The following is a 16,354-nucleotide window of genomic DNA, read 5'->3' on the forward strand; positions in this document are numbered from 1 at the left end:
TTGGCCCCTGCCCTAAGAGGCTGGAGCCCCCTGGGGGTGACCCTGCCCTCGCCAGAGCGAAGGGCCCTTGATATTTATATTTAAAAAAAGAAAATAATAATATTAATAATGCTGGAAGGAAGGTGTACCACAGAGCCTGCCTGACCTCAGGCCCGGGACGCACCTGGCCTGCTGGCCAACTGGATGGCCGCTTCCGGGCCGGGCACCATTGCCCCACTGCCTGTGGCAGCCCCAGACCTCTGTAATTTTATATAGAGTTTGAGCTGAAGCTTCGTATATTTAATTTATTTTGTTAAACAAGAAAATGTGCATCCTCTTCCATTAAGCTGATGTTTCTGCCTTTGGCTTGTGCGTGTGTACATGTGTGTGCGGGCCTGGGTCTGTGTACGGGCATGTTTGTGGGCCTGGTCTGTGAACAGGCGTATGTGCCCATGTGTACTTACGTCTGTGTACAGCTGTGTGCATGGCCATGCCTGTGGGCCTGTGTGCCAGGCCCAGGCTCCAGGAGTCCTGTAATTGGCCTAGGGTTCTGGGATGACACCCTGGGGTCCTGGGGCCCCGTCAGCTGCCCTAAACTGGACTCAGGTGGCCGTGTTTGGAGCACTGACTGACTCACACCCCTACCAGCAGCTTCCTAGCTAGCTAGAGTCCTGCCTGGTCCAGTGGATGTCCCATCTCTTACCCGTACGGCCCTGAGGGCCCTCAGTGTAGGGCCTGTGGTTTCCCTGCCCCACACTCTGGGGCTTCAGCTGGTGGCCTCGGAGGAGTGGGGCCTCGTTGTCATCCCTGTCCTGGTGCCTGCCGCCTAGAGGATGCTGTCCCGAGTCTGCCAGCCACTACTGGGCCATGAACCATGGTCTCACTCCAGCTGCGCATCCTGAGGCTGGGACTCACTGCGTCTTAAGAAAAGGCACTAAGTTAAGATGATTTTAGCAAAGCCACTCGTTTGAGGTGCTTTGGGTCCCCAGAGCTTCAGAAGGTCTGGCTGAAGGAATGGGGCCTTGCTGGTGTTAGGGGCACTGGAGGGAACACAAGTAGGTTCTGCCCAGCCTTACTGGCCAGTACACTCACCACCCCACCTGGTTCTGCTGGTTTCTTGCAGCCAGAGCTCCCCAAGGTCAGGGCCGAGCCTCTCCTGGCTCCCTTCTCCTCAGCCGAGGGCAGGTCTGGGAACCCTGTCCTTTGGTGTCTGGGGCTAGGCCCCATCCTCTGACCCTCTTCCACTGGGCCCCCTGGTGTCCCTGGGTTGGACCCCACTTTTACTGCCCCAAGGAGGCAGGGGCTAGCCGTGAGGGAAGGCTCACTGGGGCAATCCTGATTCCATAGGCAGTGACCGAGCCTGGGCAGGGCTGGTGTGGCCAACTTCAGGGGACACCATGGGAAGCCTGCTGTGGCAGCTCTGCTGGGCAAGCAGGGGGAGCTGTGGGAGCTTCAGGTAGCCACAGCTGGTGACCAGCCAATGCTCTCCAGACAGGACAGGCTCTGGGGGCTAGAGCCCGGATGCGTTTCTCTCCCAGGTGGGGGTGGGATGGAAAGAGTCAGCCTTGGGTGGCAGGGAGAACTCAGGCTACGGGACAACCATAGGCCATGGAAGTGAGCCGTTTCCCTCGCCCCCCCGCACCTGGGAGGGTACACCTCCTACCCCCTGCCTGGACCTCCAAAGGTGCCTATGCCCTTCACAGCTGAGGTCCAGTGTCTCTGCCCGGGCCTCACATGGGAACTGCTCCTGTCTTCTGTCCCCAAGGAGTTCTGATGGTCCGTCTCTCAGGGGCAAGACGGGTCCAGCAGGGCCCTGGGTCCTGGATCTCACTGAGACCGGCAGCCCTGGGCTCCACACCCCCTGTGCCCTTTCAGGGCTTCTGAGGGGAGGCAGGCACTGAGGGACTGGTGACTCTGTGAATACATGGGGACCCTGCCCGGTCTCCCCGAAGTCCTATGTGTTCATTACCACACCTGGGGCTCAGGGTCCTCAGCTACAGCCTGTCTCACAAAGACCTCAGCCTCCTGCTCTAGGGGTGACCACATGGGTCCAGACCCCTCTCATGCCCTTTTCAGGGGCCACCTGTCGCTTCCAGACCTTTCTCCCTTGGCCCCACCCTGTACTTCTGCTCTCCTGGGATGTCTCCCACTCTGTGCTGCCTCCTGCTCTGTGCTGCATGACTCCTGGGAGATTTCAGGGTCTACCTGGATAATCCTTGACCGTGACTTCTGTCCCCTCTGTTGCAAGGTCCCATTTTGAGTCCCCCCCCCATATTGTAGGGACCAACCTGTGCCCCACACTCCCAGGATAGAATCTCATTTCCTGCACACCACATGTGGGGGCAGCGGAGGGGACAGCAGTGTGGACAGACCGTGGGGTCCAGGGCATGGGGGGAGGGGTGAGACGGGGGAGAGTAGATGCTAGGCCGGGTACAGGGGTTGTGAAAGATGGGGGCCCCGGGGGTCCCAGGGCTGGGCCTCCTCAAGCAGACCTCTGGTGGCTAACTAGCAGTGGAGCTTCTCTTGGAGCCTGGCCTTTCTGCCCATCCCACCCTGCTCCTGAGCCCATGTCTCTGCCCTGTGGGTGCCGGTCTCCCCTTGGGGACTCCCAGGTCTGATGCAGAGGGATAAGACTCAGCTGATGTTAAGGGCAGGGTCCCCCACCCAGGATGGGGCCCTAGGGACAGAGAGAGGGGGTGGGGTGGTGAGCTTCCCATGCCCCACCATGGCCCCTACTGCTTGGGCAGAAAGGTCAGCAGGCAGCTGTCAAGGCTCTGGGGACCACCAGCAAGGACACAACAGCTGGTGTCCCCAGCTTTGTGGGGTTCTCTGTGGGGCAGGGCCGGGCCCTACCCTGGGAGCTCCCAGTTTGGAGGCAGAGGAGAGGGACCCAGCTGCGTCCTCAGAGTGACCCCCGGCCATGCCAGGCTGGACAGGGACTTCCGACAGGCCACATCAGGAGGCCGCTGCTGGCGTCCTTGGTGGGGGCATGGCACACGGTGGGTGGAGCTCCAGTACTGAGCCGGGCTACAAGCTTCCCCCCGATCTGTTCCTGGGTGGTGATAAGCCGGTCCCTCCAAGCCCAGAGTACTTGAAAGGGCGGCTACCGCTCTGACACTTTGGGCGCGAGCCCCCCCACCACGCACCCTTCCCGGCCATCCTGGCTTCAAAGGGGAGTCTCATCCCACAGCTGTCCAGGGTGTGTGGGGGGGGCCCAGGCTGATGAGAATGAGGGGGACGTGGGACAGCCCCACCCGCACAGGACTTGGGTTGGGACAGCCTGGCAGGAGATCAGAGTCTTGTCCTGGGGTCATGCCAGGGGACAGGGAAAGGAATGCAGGATATGGGACACAGGAGAGGTGTCAGGAACATGGGACATGCAGTCAGGACACAGGATGGGGACAGCCATGGCCTGGACTCAGAACCCAGAGCTAAGAGCCCACAGGGGATGGCCAGGCTGCCCCTGTTGCTGACGCTGGGTTTTGTGGGGCTTGGAGGATCCTGGCCTTGTGGCAGGGGCTGTGGGAGGCAGGGTGTGATGTGGGGACCCCCATAGGGCCACCCCTGCTTGGGGAGATAGGCCTCCTGGCTGGACTTGATGTCCCAGGAGCCCACGGTGCTTAATAGAGCCCCTGCCACATCCAGGGGACCCATGGAAGGGCTTGGCTGGGTGGAGGGGGCAAGGGTGGGACCTGTTGGCCAGGGCGCCCTCTGTGCCCTGTGCTGACCCCACCGTGTACCTAGCCCCACATGGCCACCCTGGCCTGGAAAGCTGGGGCTCAGATGCTCTCCTGGAGGGCTTGGGTGATGTAGAGTCCTTGGTTTTGGGGTTTACTTTTAGGCCTCATGACAGAGTCTCTGGGGAAGTATTTGGCCAGGACCATGTCTGGGGATGCTGATGCTTGGTGACCCAAAGGCAGGGCTAGCCTGCAGTGGCCCCGGGGCTGGTGGGATCTATGACAGGACCCCCTCCCCATGGCCATACCTCCAGCCCCCACACTGAGCTCTGAGGGGACTTGGCTTGTGGGAGCAGAGGGCAGGGTCAGGGGGTGAAGGTGGGGTAAAGGAGGGAGCAGAGAGGGTCTACACTCCCCCTACCCAGTGAAGACGACAAGACAGGACAGGAGCCCCAGGGGAAATGTCCATCCAGCTCTAGTGGCTCTGGGCCCTAGCAGGATGGCCACAGGCCCCGTACAGAGCCCTCACACTGTCCGTCCCCCTTACAGATAGGCCTGGTCCCTGTGGCATGAGTATGCAGCCCAGTGGGGGCTTCTGGACCAGCCCCTCACCATGACCCCTGGCACCGTCTCTCAGGCATCCACTCCCCAGCCTGGGACGGACCCAGGGGCAGCTCTGGCTTCCAGCACTGACAGCCCAGCCTTGCCCGCTTGACCCTGTGAAGGTGTGTGCTGTCCCTTTGGAGATTCAGCCCTGTCCTGTCAGCAACCCCAGCCACCACCACCCCCGCCCTGTGTAGCTCTCCACAGCCCCTGCTTTGGCTCAGGGGTCCCTCCAGGCTGGCACCCTGCCCCAGACACTCTGGTCCCTGGACTGCAGCTGTCTGTGCAGGGACCATCAGGACCCTCCATCCCCCCACAGGCCCACGGACTTCGGTGATACCAGGTGGGAGCTGGAACACCTCCCTGGGCCTGAGGGATCCTGAGGTGCAGAGCCCACCTCCCCTGCCCCCTGGAGCTTCTCCTGTAGGGACGACCCTGGGGGGCAGCAACCCTTAGCGGTGGTGTCTGGCCTCCCGAACCCACTGGTCTGCTAAGGGGGCCTGGGGCCCTGTGCGGTGGGCTCAGGGGCTACCCACATATACTTCTATGGACAGCAGCTGGGTGTAGACCCTGTGGCTGCTGAGGCCCAGTCAGCTGCTAGTGCCCTAGCTGTGTGGCTCCGTGGGAGGGAGCCACTGACCCAGACCTCCTGTGCCCTCGCCCTGGGAATTCCGCTCAGCCCGGGGTGTGGTGGAGGTGGGGGGAGGGGTGGAGACTCAACACAGACTCAGCCTCAGCCTGGGGCAGGGCAAGGAGCAGGCCTGTGGGGGGGGGGGGTGTGGGGATGGGAGGGGGAGGTGGTGTCTCTGCACACGTCTGCCTCTCGGGGTCCCGACTGTTTCTGTTCAGGGGGCCTTGGGTCTGGAGTTTGTCTGGGATGATAAGGCAGTGTGCCTGGGTCGGGTCCAATGGCCAGCACGGCGGCCAGGGGCTTCCTAGGAGTGGCAGCCCAGCAGCCAGGGTCACACGCTGCCCCTTACTTCCTGACCTCGGGCCCCGTCCGTCTGGGCCTGCAGCCTGGAGTTTTACTCCCTCCTCTGGCCGCGCCAAGGCCTCTGTCCCAAGCTGGAGGGGGCATGTGCTCGTCCCCAGAGGCTGTGCCGACCCCTGTCCACACCACCTTCACAGGCCAGGGAGGCCAAGAGCGCAAGTGGGTGAGGACGCCACCAGCTGTCCCATAACCAAGTCTTGGGGGGAGGTGCAAGTGGCCTCCTGAGCACCTCAAGGGTGAGCCATGCCCTGTGTGTGAGGGGGGTGATGCCTCAGGGAGGGGTCCAGATTGGGGCCAGATGTCTCTCCCCATGCACCCCCTCCAGGGGTGGGCGAGGACACACAGAGGGTCTGCAGTAGCCTCAGGTGAGGGAGTGGTGGGGCCTGAGGCTGCCCTGCCCCCCACCACAGCTGTATACCCTACCCCCACTCCCTGCGACAGCCGACAGCTGCTGGGCATCTGGCCTGTGGCCGGCAGGTGGTGACAGCTGCCAACAGCTGGCTGGAGGGAGGGTCAGGCAGGCCTTATCCTGAGCGGAGGGAGGGAGTGGAGCAGTGGGTGGTGGGTTTTCCCCAGGGAGTCTCGGGGAAGGCCAAGCTCCTGTGTTCCTAAAGAGCCCTGCCCTGGTCCTGGAAGGACCCTCACTAAGAGGACAGTGGGGAGCCAGCAGGGGTGCCTTTGCCCTGCTGCCAGGGCTGAGGATCCATCTGCCTCTTGAGGAGCCAGGGGTCTGGTGGCTCCCTGAAGGGAGGGGTAAGGGCCACAGAACCAGGGAGGTGAGAGGAATGGAAGAGGCTGGGCCTTGCAGTGTCCACCCTGAAGGGAGGAGGAGCAGGTGGGCTCCCGTGGCGACTAAGAGTGGGAGCCCGCTTGTGGCGCTGGGCTCCTCTCGGGTCTCCTGGTAAGGGATGGGGGAAGTGAGTTGTACCCAGACTTCCCAGAAAACCACGAGCCTCAGTGGGTGCCTGGAGATATGTGAGACTCTCCCCTGGGACCATCATCCTCATGGCTCCAGGCCCTCCCAGAATCATCCCAGCAGCCCCCCAGGAACCACCCCCTGAGCTAGGGACAGAACCAGAGCTGCCCCCTGCCTGGCGGGGAGCCCCTCTGGGTCATGCCCTGGGCACCTGGTTGGCGGGCCACCTCGCTTTAGGCAGGACCCTGTGAACAAGGGCCCATGAGCTCAGGGTGGTCATGACCTCCTGCCCTCTCTGAGTCCCCTCTGGGAGCCAGCATCTGGCCTCGTCTGGCTCTGACGCTCCGACCGGTGGGCAGGATGGTGGAGGTCCTGGGGTCCCAACCCTACCCACTCCTGGCCCTGGGCTGTAGGGAGCCATGACCCCCGCCTCCCCCACCTGTGTGCCCTGGGCAGCGCCGCTCACGACATCGTGTGCCTGGCTGTTACCCCAGGGCTCTGACTCAGCCCTGGGCATGAGGGGCCCAGTTTGGCTGGTGGGCGGGACGGACTGGGCTCTGCAGAGGCAAATTCCTTCTTCCTTCATAGCTTTTTCCTCTATATTTTCCACTTTCTTCTAAAAGCTGTTCTCCACTGTTCCTTCCTGGAGCCCCTCCAAGACAATCGGCACCCGGCTCCTCCAGGCGGCCACAGAGCTCCTTTGACTGTAGTGGTGGAGCTAAACCCAGTGGCACAGGGCGGGGGATGGTGCCTGAGGCCTCTGCAGGCTGCGCACAGCCGGGGGAGGGCGGGGGGTCATGCTAGACCCCCTGGCCGGGGCTGTGCAGGCGGAGCCTGCTGCTGCTCCTGTCCCCCTTCCCAGCTGGGAGCCTGGTGTCTCTGGCTGGAGCACAGATGCGGCCCCGCTTGGGTGGGGGTGGCCTTGGGGCACATACCCATCTCTGTCCATGTCCTGAGTGTGGTTGTCCAGTCAGCGCAGCCTTGTCAAGGCGTTCTGCTACCGTAAGACCGCGGGCCCACCTGGGAGATGGGATGGTGGGTGCCCTTGGTTGCCTGTGCCCTCCGCCAAATGTCCCCGTTCTGGCGCCCACTGCTGCACACAGTGGTACTCACTAAATGCGTGGCAGGAGAAGTAGCTTTGGGCCCAGAACATTGGGGTGTGTGCTGGCAGACAGAGGGTGTCCACCTCCTGCCTACCCTCTGGTGACCCAGGAGGCCTGCCCTGGACAGACGACAGGGCCCCTTCCTTCTGGCCCATCAGGGTGGACGGGTGGTGGGAGGTATCACAGGCCATGGGGGACCTAGGCACAGAGGGGCTGGGGCTGGACAGCCATGAGCCATGACCTGGTGACAGGAAGTGTCTGCACAGGCGAAGGCACGGAAAGGCCCACAGAGACGTCGTGGCTGATGTCCCTGCATGGACAGTGGTCACTGGAGGGGATGGCGGGCTGCTTAGCCTCGAGCAGGCTCCTGGGTGCCTGTGCTCCCTGAGCCCTTGCAAGCCGGCAGCCGAAGGCTCGCCCACGGGGCCCAGCGAGGGCAGAGGCCGGCCGGGAGCAGGCCCAGAAGGAGGCACAATCCTCCCTTTGTTCCTGCGGCCGCCTGGAGCCCGGAGGCCAAGAGGAAATGAGGGTGAGCCAGCCAGCAGCCCTCACCCGCCCCAGAGGCCCGGCTGCCAGGGCCCGGTGGACGCCAGGGCTGGGCTCCACAAGGAGCTGGAAGGACCGCCCACCCCACCGCCCTCGGGCCTGGCCCAGTGGGGTGTCTGTGGGGGGCCTGGGAGCCTGGTCTCTCCACCCTCGCCAGCCCCAGGTCTCGGTAACCCATGCCCTGCCCGGCCAACCGGCTCTGAGCGCACTCTCCTCCTCTTCCCTCCTGGCCCACCCCAGGCACAGGTGGTTGGTGTGGCTGAGGGTGGAGAAGGCAAGGGTCCCTTCAGGGGTGAGCAGATGGGTCTGCTGTCTATCCCAGCTCAGCCAGGCTTGTTCCCTTGCCCATGGAATGGGGTGACCCCAGCTCTAAGGGGCCGAACCTCTGGCAGATACTGGCCCCCTCAGGGGCAGTCTGGGGCCAATGATGGATGGGCACATGGGCACATGTGGGTCCGTGGGCTTTGAATATGTATGCATGTGTACTGGTGTGCGTGGGGCTTCAGCCCTGGGTGTCCCCTCGCTCAGCAGCCCCCTTCACACCACCCCTGCTGGCGGCTTCTCCCCAGGGGTCTCAGCAGAGCCGTGAGGACGTCTGGTGTCTGTCCTGAGATGTGTTTTAACCTTTGCCTGCATCTGTGCAGAGGCTGAAAGGTGACCCAGAGCCCCCCTGTTGCGCCGTGATCCTTCTTATCTGTCCTGGGAAGGGCAGACTCTGCCCAGCAGGGCCCAGCTTTGATCCTCACAGGCTGAAATCACCACCATGCTGGACAGCCTGGCAGGCTGGGGGCCTCAGTAGGGGCTGGCCAGAACTGGAGCCCTGGCCAGTGGCCCCACCCTGGGGCAGGCCCCACTGCCCCGGCACCCACCCTCAGGCCTCAGGGTGGGTACTGGGCCCCCCAGGATGGCCTGGGGTGTCTGAAGTCTGCCCAGAAGTGGGGAGTCCCTGGGGGGCTGGAAGGCCTGTCCCAGGGCAGGGCAGGGGGCAGTGCAGGATACCCTGCTCAGGGAGGGCAGGGAGCAGCAACACCCCCCACCCCTGCTGCAGTTCCCTCCATCCAACATCAGACTTGAACACACACCCATGACTGCTTCTCCCAAAACAGCAGTACCAAGGCTCGGGGTTCCCTGTGCACCAGGGGGAGAATCTTCAGGGCAAGGAGGAGGGACTCTGAGGCCTGGGTCCCTGTGGATGTGTGTTGGAGGGCCTGGGCTGAGGTGCTGACAGCTGCTGGCGAGCCTGGAGCTCAGACTACGTGGCTTGCCTCCCCCATGACCAAGAAGGTGCCAGGCTCAGCCTGGCCTCGCCCTGGCTCTCCCAACTATGGAGTCACTCAATGTCCCCCCGGTCTCCTACTGGCCTCGGGAGCTTGCCCAGATGGATGGGGGTCTCAGGGCTGGGGTCCTGGCCCACTGCCCCTCCCCTGGCCTCCTGCAGCAGAGGGGACACAGGCCCAAACCATGTTCATGGCAGCTGGAGCTGTGTCCCCACGGCTGGGCTGAATTCCTGTGGCCTTCAGCCCCCCACCTTTTGCTCAGGCACCCAGAGCTTGTCCAGGAGGCTGTCAGAGCTGAACTATGTTCCTGGCCTACCCCTCTGTCCCAGTCTGATGCCCCCCCACCCAGCGATGACCCCCCCCACCCCCCGTGATGCCCTGTCCACGGCTGGGACAGGAAGGCGAGGATACTGCACACTCAGAGAAAAGGAGCACGTCCTCCATTTCGGCAGAACTGCCCTCCACTGCGGATGGTCCCACAGGATGTCCCCGGTTACCTCTCGAGGTGGGGAGTGGCAGACGTCCCTCTGGTGGGATCGGATGGTATACAGCAATACACCATGAAACAGGATAAAAAAAACCTCACCAATTCGGGACGCCTGGGTGGCTCAGTGGGTTAAACTTCTGCCTTCAGCTCAGGTCATGATCTCAAGAGTCCTGGGATCAAGACCTGCATTGGGCTCTCTGCTTAGCAGGGAGCCTGCTTCCCCCTCTCTCTCTGCCTGTCTTTCTGCCTACTTGTGATCTGTGAAATGAATAAATAAAATCTCAAAAAACAAAACAAAACAAAAACACCTCGCCAAGTGGGACCTGGCAGGCCCAGGCTGCAGAGTGTGGGACTCTGGATCTCAGGCTGCGAGTTCAAGTCCCATGTTGGGTGTAGAGATTACTGTAAAAAAAAAAAAACTCTTTAAAAAAAATATATTGCCAAAAGGATGTGTACCAGGCTGGAATGGTGAGCAGTGACAGCCACAGGCTGCCCCAGTGGGAGATGCTGTCACCAGGGGTCACCTGTGGTCACGTGTCCTGGCGTGCAGCCCTGGGCCCCTGAGTCGGGGGGAGAGAGCAACGGACCAGCTCTGAATCTGGGCCTGGAGGGAGGTCACTGGGTCCGGCAGGGAATCCTCAGCTCAGGTGGGTGTCTCATGGTCACTGGCCTCCCCAACTCACCTCCAGGTGACTCGTCCTGCTTTGAGGGCCAGATTGTAGTTTGTTCATGTCCTCGAGGGAGGCAGGGAAGTGGCTGGAGGTGTGGTCCCTGTGGCAGGGACGTGCCTCTGTACCCCAGCACCTTGCACAAGGGACCACAGGGACCAGCATGTGAGTCTGTGGCTGGGGTTGGGGCTCCTGTCCAGGCAGATGGGAGCCGAGTCTCCTAGCAGAGTGTCAGGGACAGCAGGCTGGGCAACCCGCCCGCCCAACTCCTTCTTTGAGACCAGAGTTCCATAAGTGAGCATTGGTGTAGACAGCCTGGTGGGGGACTGGGAGTAGCTGGGGTCAAGGCAGAGCCCACTGTGTGTCCCAGGGAAGCTTCTCCCAGAGCCCAGGCAGTGCTGGCCACTGAACTTTCCAAGGGCCACCATCATCTGCTAGATCCACAAACACGCTCAGAGTGCCATGGGACCCCTGCCCCCCAGAGGCTCTCGGAGCTGCCAAGCGGGCAGCAGCTGTGCTGAGCAAACACCACGGATCGGCAGTTCTCCCCAGGGGAAGGAGCTGCAGGGGCCCAGCCCCTTGGCCTTGGGGCTATCCTCCTACTGGGAGGACCCCAGTGCTGGCCCTCAGCACCTGGGGGAGGGGAGCAGAAAGCAGCTCCCTGGCTCAGTCGTGAGGCTCTGACAGCCACAGCCCAGGGGTCCAGGGTCACAGCCTTGGGGGTGTCCTTGGAGGCAATGGCATCTGTCAGGAGCTGTAGGGCAGCTGGCCTGGCTGCCTGGGGTCAAGCTTCCTGTGCTTGGGGGCCGTGTCTGGCTGAGGGCCAGGGCCCCGGGCCCAGGGCCACTCAGGGTTTGAGCCCTGGCTTGGGCTGCTGGGTGAGCATGAGGGCGCTGCATGGGGCAGGCCCGCAGACCTTGGTGGGTGTCTCAGAGCCCTGACTGGCCTGGTGTGTTGGTGGGGGTCTACAGGCGGGGGCTGCAGGCGGGACCACCCTGGCGGGGCGCAGGGCATGGCCGATGTGGTCCCTGAGCCAGGGCGCCGGCCTCATGTGCAGGGGCGTCGGGTTGTCTCCATGCGGCGAGCAAGCAGGAACGGTTCTGGGCTCACGTTACACTTTCCACTGGAAAAACAGCCCCATTCTCAACATTGGCTCCGAGGTTTTAAAAAACTGCACATATATCCAGTTTCCAGACGAGCGCTCCCCAAGTGAACTGGGTTGTTCCTGCCGGGCTTGCCGAGGACGGGCGCCTGGCCCAGCTGCAGCGACAGGCTGGGGCCGAGGGGGGCCGGCAGAGGGCCAGGCAGGCAGTGCTGGTCTGCTGCTATGGGGTAGCCTGGCCGAGGGGCCTGGATGGACACAGGGCCCTGGCCCAGGGTCAGGGAACAGGAGGCTGAGGCATGGTGGCCATCTCTCTGTCATGTTGGGCCACGGCCAGATGCACCCCGGAGCTGCTGACTCCTGCACGCGACTCCACGTCCTGTATGTGCAACACGCTCGGCTGCCTCTGGACGCACAGCCCAGACGGGGCCCTGCAGCTGGAAGGAAGGGACCAGGTGCAAACCCAGTCTTCCGTGCTGCAGGGTCCCAAGGTAGTGGCTGGCTCTGGGGCTGTGTCACCTGGAGTCACAGCTGCATGTGTGGAGGGGACTGGTTGTGCACGGGTGTGAGTGTGCACCACACACACGTATGTGTCTGAGTGTGCACGTATAGGGGTACCTTTCTTCCCTCACACTCAGGGATCAGGGCAGGGCTCGGGTCCCTCGCACCTCCAAAACACGGAGACCAGGTCTCCAGGGAGGATTCAGGGGTCCAGGTTCCTCTGACCTGTTGGCCCCCAGGGTGGGGTGGCCATGCTGGGCCCTAGAGGGCAGGCTCTTAGCTGGCCTCAGCATCTCCAGGGGTGGCAGCATGGGGGGCATGAGTCTGCTACCCCATCCCCAAGTATCCCCACGCCAGGCGGCCCCAGGCTGGGAGTGAAGGCCCCGAGACTCCCTCCAGCTGGTCTGTTTTCCTTGGAAGGCACGGAACATTCTTGTTGCGGCGTGGCTGACATGCAGGAGGACAGAAGTGCCCACTGGGTAAACCCAGACCCCTACCCCAGCCGTGTTCCCAGCATCACAGAAGGCTCTTTCTGAGGCCAGAAACATCTGGAAACTCTTCCAAGGACCGGATTCAAGCTTTTTGCACTTGGAAGCCAGGCAGTCCAGAGGAGGGTGGGGACGCAGGCGGCCTGGAGGCTGGGGCCACCCCTGCTGCCCGTGCCGCCTGTGTGAGGAGATGGGGCATCTTGGCTCCTGGGGGAGGCGCTTCTGAGGCAGGAGTTGGACATGGTTTGGGAAGGTGCTGGCCCATTTCACAGACGGGGCCAGAGGCCCGTCACTTAGTGCTGGGGGGGAGCTGATGTTCCTTCTTTTTAAACCCGGTCTTGGTCCATGTCTCCTGTGAAGGGGGTGATCCTACAGAGGATCCTAGAAGCATCGGTGACCGCAGTTCCTCCCCAAAGGTGGGAGGCCACTCGAGGAGCTCACAGTTACCCTGGCCCCAAGGTCATTTGCCAAGAAACATCCGTGCTTCCCCTCGCGGGGGACACGACTCTTGTCAGTTTATGCCCAGTAAGTGTGCACAGCAGGAAGAAAACAAGCCTCAGAGGCCAGGAGGCCCCCACCGCCCCCCCCCACCGCCGCCAGTGCTCCCTCTGGGCTCCCAAACTATCCGCCCCAGGGCTTGGCTCTGAAAAGTCCTGAGGCAAATTGTTTTTCTGCCAAACTTCAGTTTAAGATGTAGAAAGGCAGACACCAGAAGCAGGAAAAGTGAAAACAGAAAGGAGGCTTTCCTCGGAGAAGGATGGTCTCAAAGGGGTGCAGGAGCCAGCCACCTGCCTGGGGGACACAAAGCAGGACATCCTCTGGCACTCAGGAGGGCCCTCACCTGGGACGTCCTGCTCATTCCACCGCACCTGAGACCCAAGTCAGGACCTGTCACCCAGGGCCAGGAACAGGACCAGCTGCCCACGATGACGGTGGCCCTCCCTTCCCAGCCCCAGTACTACGCCCCTCCCTCTCTCCCTCCCTCCACCCCTGCACACACGCACGCACACATGTACCTACACGGATCCCTCCATCCACCCAGGTGTGGCGCTGCCCTGCTCACGGGGTCTTTGCAGCCTGTGAGGTTGGGGAGGACGGAGTCCTGGGGGTCCACGGGTGGGACGGGGTTTGCTGAGAGGGTCCTGTGGGCCTGTGCCATGTCTAGATGCCAAGGGCAATGGAGAGCCTTACCCCAGAGGGCCAGCCAAGGTAGGGTGCCAGGGCTCTGTCCTCGTTCCGCACTCGGTGGGGTTCGGAGTGGCGCTGTGCCTCAGTTTCCCCAATTCTGCCGTCACGAGGCTGCCCTTGCAATCCCCACGTCCTGCTGAGTCCAGTGCCCTTCATCATGTCTGGATCCTCAGAGGACGCTGGGTCAGTCGTCCCTTCTGCCGGGGCTGGAGCCACCCCAGTGAGGCAAAGCCTGGTTGCCCGGCACCCACCCATCCCCCCACTGTGGAGAGCTGGGGAGGGGGACCCCCTGTCTTTGCTCCTGGATCTGGTGGCCCTGTGCCCACTTACTCCCAGCGCAGCTCTGCACTGCCTGTCCCCTGTGTTCTCACTGACTGCCCCCCACCCTGTGTTCTGTGCGGAGTGCCCCCTATTCCGCCAGGCCCCAGCCTGAGCTGCTCTCCCCAGCGTCCAGGCTGCATCTCCGTGTCTTCATGTGGCAAAATAACATTTCCTGAAAATGAGTTTATGAGGTTTCCTGAAGGTTGTAACTGTCATTACCAAATTCTTTCTGCCCCTCCTGTGCTTCCGCAGCTGGTGATTTCCCGTCTTCTCTGAGCTGCTTCTGCCCCTCTCTGTGCAGCCCTGCACCTGTCTTCGGAGGACACAGACAGCCTGCAGGGGCCAGAGTGACACGTGAAGGGCCCAAGGTCAGATGCAGAGTGATCCCCACTATGCTGGATGCAGCCCTACCCGCCCCCCTCCCCCATCGACTCAGGCTGGCCTGTGCCTGCAGCTTCTGGGGGCCTCGCCCCATTCACATGTCAGCAAGAGCCGGAGACTCCGGAGAGGGGCCCAGGGCTGCTGTGGGGTCTGTAGACACCAACCCCTCTGCCCACTCCCTAGGCAGTGCCTGCTGCTGACTCTGTTGGGTGCCGGGGAGGGGCGCACTGTAGGGTATAGAGCTGAACCTGGAGAGCTCCCCCTGCAGCCCCAGGAGGCCTGAGGAGGGGAACCTGAGACCAGCACCCTCAGGATGTGGCCACAGCTGCCTGATTTACCCTGAGCTGCATACGGTAAGCCCTGCTGTGGCCACCCAGCATTTCTGTGAGGCAGGGGACAGCATCCCTGAGCATGCTCTGTATTCCTCAGGCCAGGCAGGCTCTTCGAAAGCAATTTTCCAAGTAGTGTTGGTGTTGACTACATACAGTTATTTCCTTGTTGGGAAAATGAGGAACACCCCTGCAGCCCTGCTCCCACCCCTGCAGGAAACCACCGAGGCACCTGGGATCCGCCAGCCTGGTCCAGCACCTCCCACCCACTCGGTGCCACCCGAGCGTGCTGGACCTGCCGTCCCACTCCTGGGCTCTGGAAGGCAGCAGGGTGCATCCAGACCCTACCTCCATGCCCATCCGACTCCCAGGCTGTGAGTGCGGCCAGCCACGTGTCCACGAGCCCGGCGGGCAGAGCAGGGGCCCCCAGAGGCATGTGGGCCCTGCAGCCCTCTCCCCAAAGTTCTCTTTGAAAGACGGAGGCAGCTTCACCCAGATTTCTGATCACTCTGGGACACGTTGGAAAAGTCTTAGGGCTCCTGGGGGCTCAGTCAATGAAACATCTGACCCTTGGTTTCACCTCAGGTCATGATCTTGGGATCTGAGATCAAGCCCCACGTCAGGCTCTGTGCTCTGTGGGGAATCTGCTTGAGATTCTCTCTCTCCCTCTGCCACCCCCCCCCCCAACTTGCACACGCTCGTTTGCTCTCTTAAATAAATAAATCTTAAAAGAAAAACAAAAACAGAAGCAAAAGACCTGTGCCATGGAGATCAGAGTATCCTCAACTGGGGCTCCCAGGGGCTCAGGAGGACAACGGGCTCCTGCAACCCTTGCAGGGGTGTTGTCTGGACAGGAGTTGCTCACTCTGGCTCTCCTAAAGTCAGAGTCCGCACAAGAGGCCAGGATGTCCCCCGGAGAGAACCTTCCTGAGTCTCAGCTACATACCTGGAAACCCACTGAGAAAAAGGGACACTCATGTCCTGCCCTCCCACACCCGCACACACGTTTGTAAACACATGTTGTCAGTGAGGGCCGCTGGGCTCGTGGCTCGTGTGTGTGGCCTGCAGCGCCCTGGGAGGACATGGGTGCAGGCCACCATCTAGAACACCTGCTTTGGCCACAAGGAAGCATCCGATGAGGCTGGAGGAGAATCATTCCCCTTGAGAAACACGCCCATGGTTGTGGCTCCAGAACGTGGAGTGAGAGCATATGGTGTTTGCATGTGCAGCTCACACAGTAACGGCAAGGAAGGGCGCCGTGCGACTCTGCTGTATGTGTGAGAGTTGAGAAGGGCTCAGCTCGGCTTGGAGAACCTGAGGACACCCCACGGGGGAACAGCCCGGCATCCTGGCCTCTGAGCACCTGTCTTGTGGGATAGCCCCATCCCTCTCCCAGGGTGACCCGTGATTCCTGGGACACAGCGTCCCTGGCTGTGCAGATGTCTGCGGGGGCAGCCATCCCCGTTGGGGCCTCCACTTTCCAGCTGGAAGGCCTCCAGAATCTGCGGGTCTGGAGACGGGGTGCACATAGGGAGTCAGGGACACCTACCCCCTACCACCATGCAAGTCCCCAGTCCATGGTTCCCTTAAGTGGAACACAAAATTGGTGCAGACTCGGATTTACCACCTAAGAATTTTAGGAATTTCCTCCCCTCTGAAAAGAAAACGCCTTCCAAACCTCCCTCCATGTCACGATTGTGGGGGTGTGAAAGACTTCTGCGCTCCTGAGGGTCCACTTTGATGACCTGCATGGCCGACTCCCACTCTGTGGGGTGTCTGGGACAGGGCGTGGGGCCG

Source organism: Mustela erminea, chromosome 2, assembly GCF_009829155.1.
Source record: "Mustela erminea isolate mMusErm1 chromosome 2, mMusErm1.Pri, whole genome shotgun sequence".
Taxonomy (NCBI): Eukaryota; Metazoa; Chordata; class Mammalia; order Carnivora; family Mustelidae; genus Mustela; species Mustela erminea.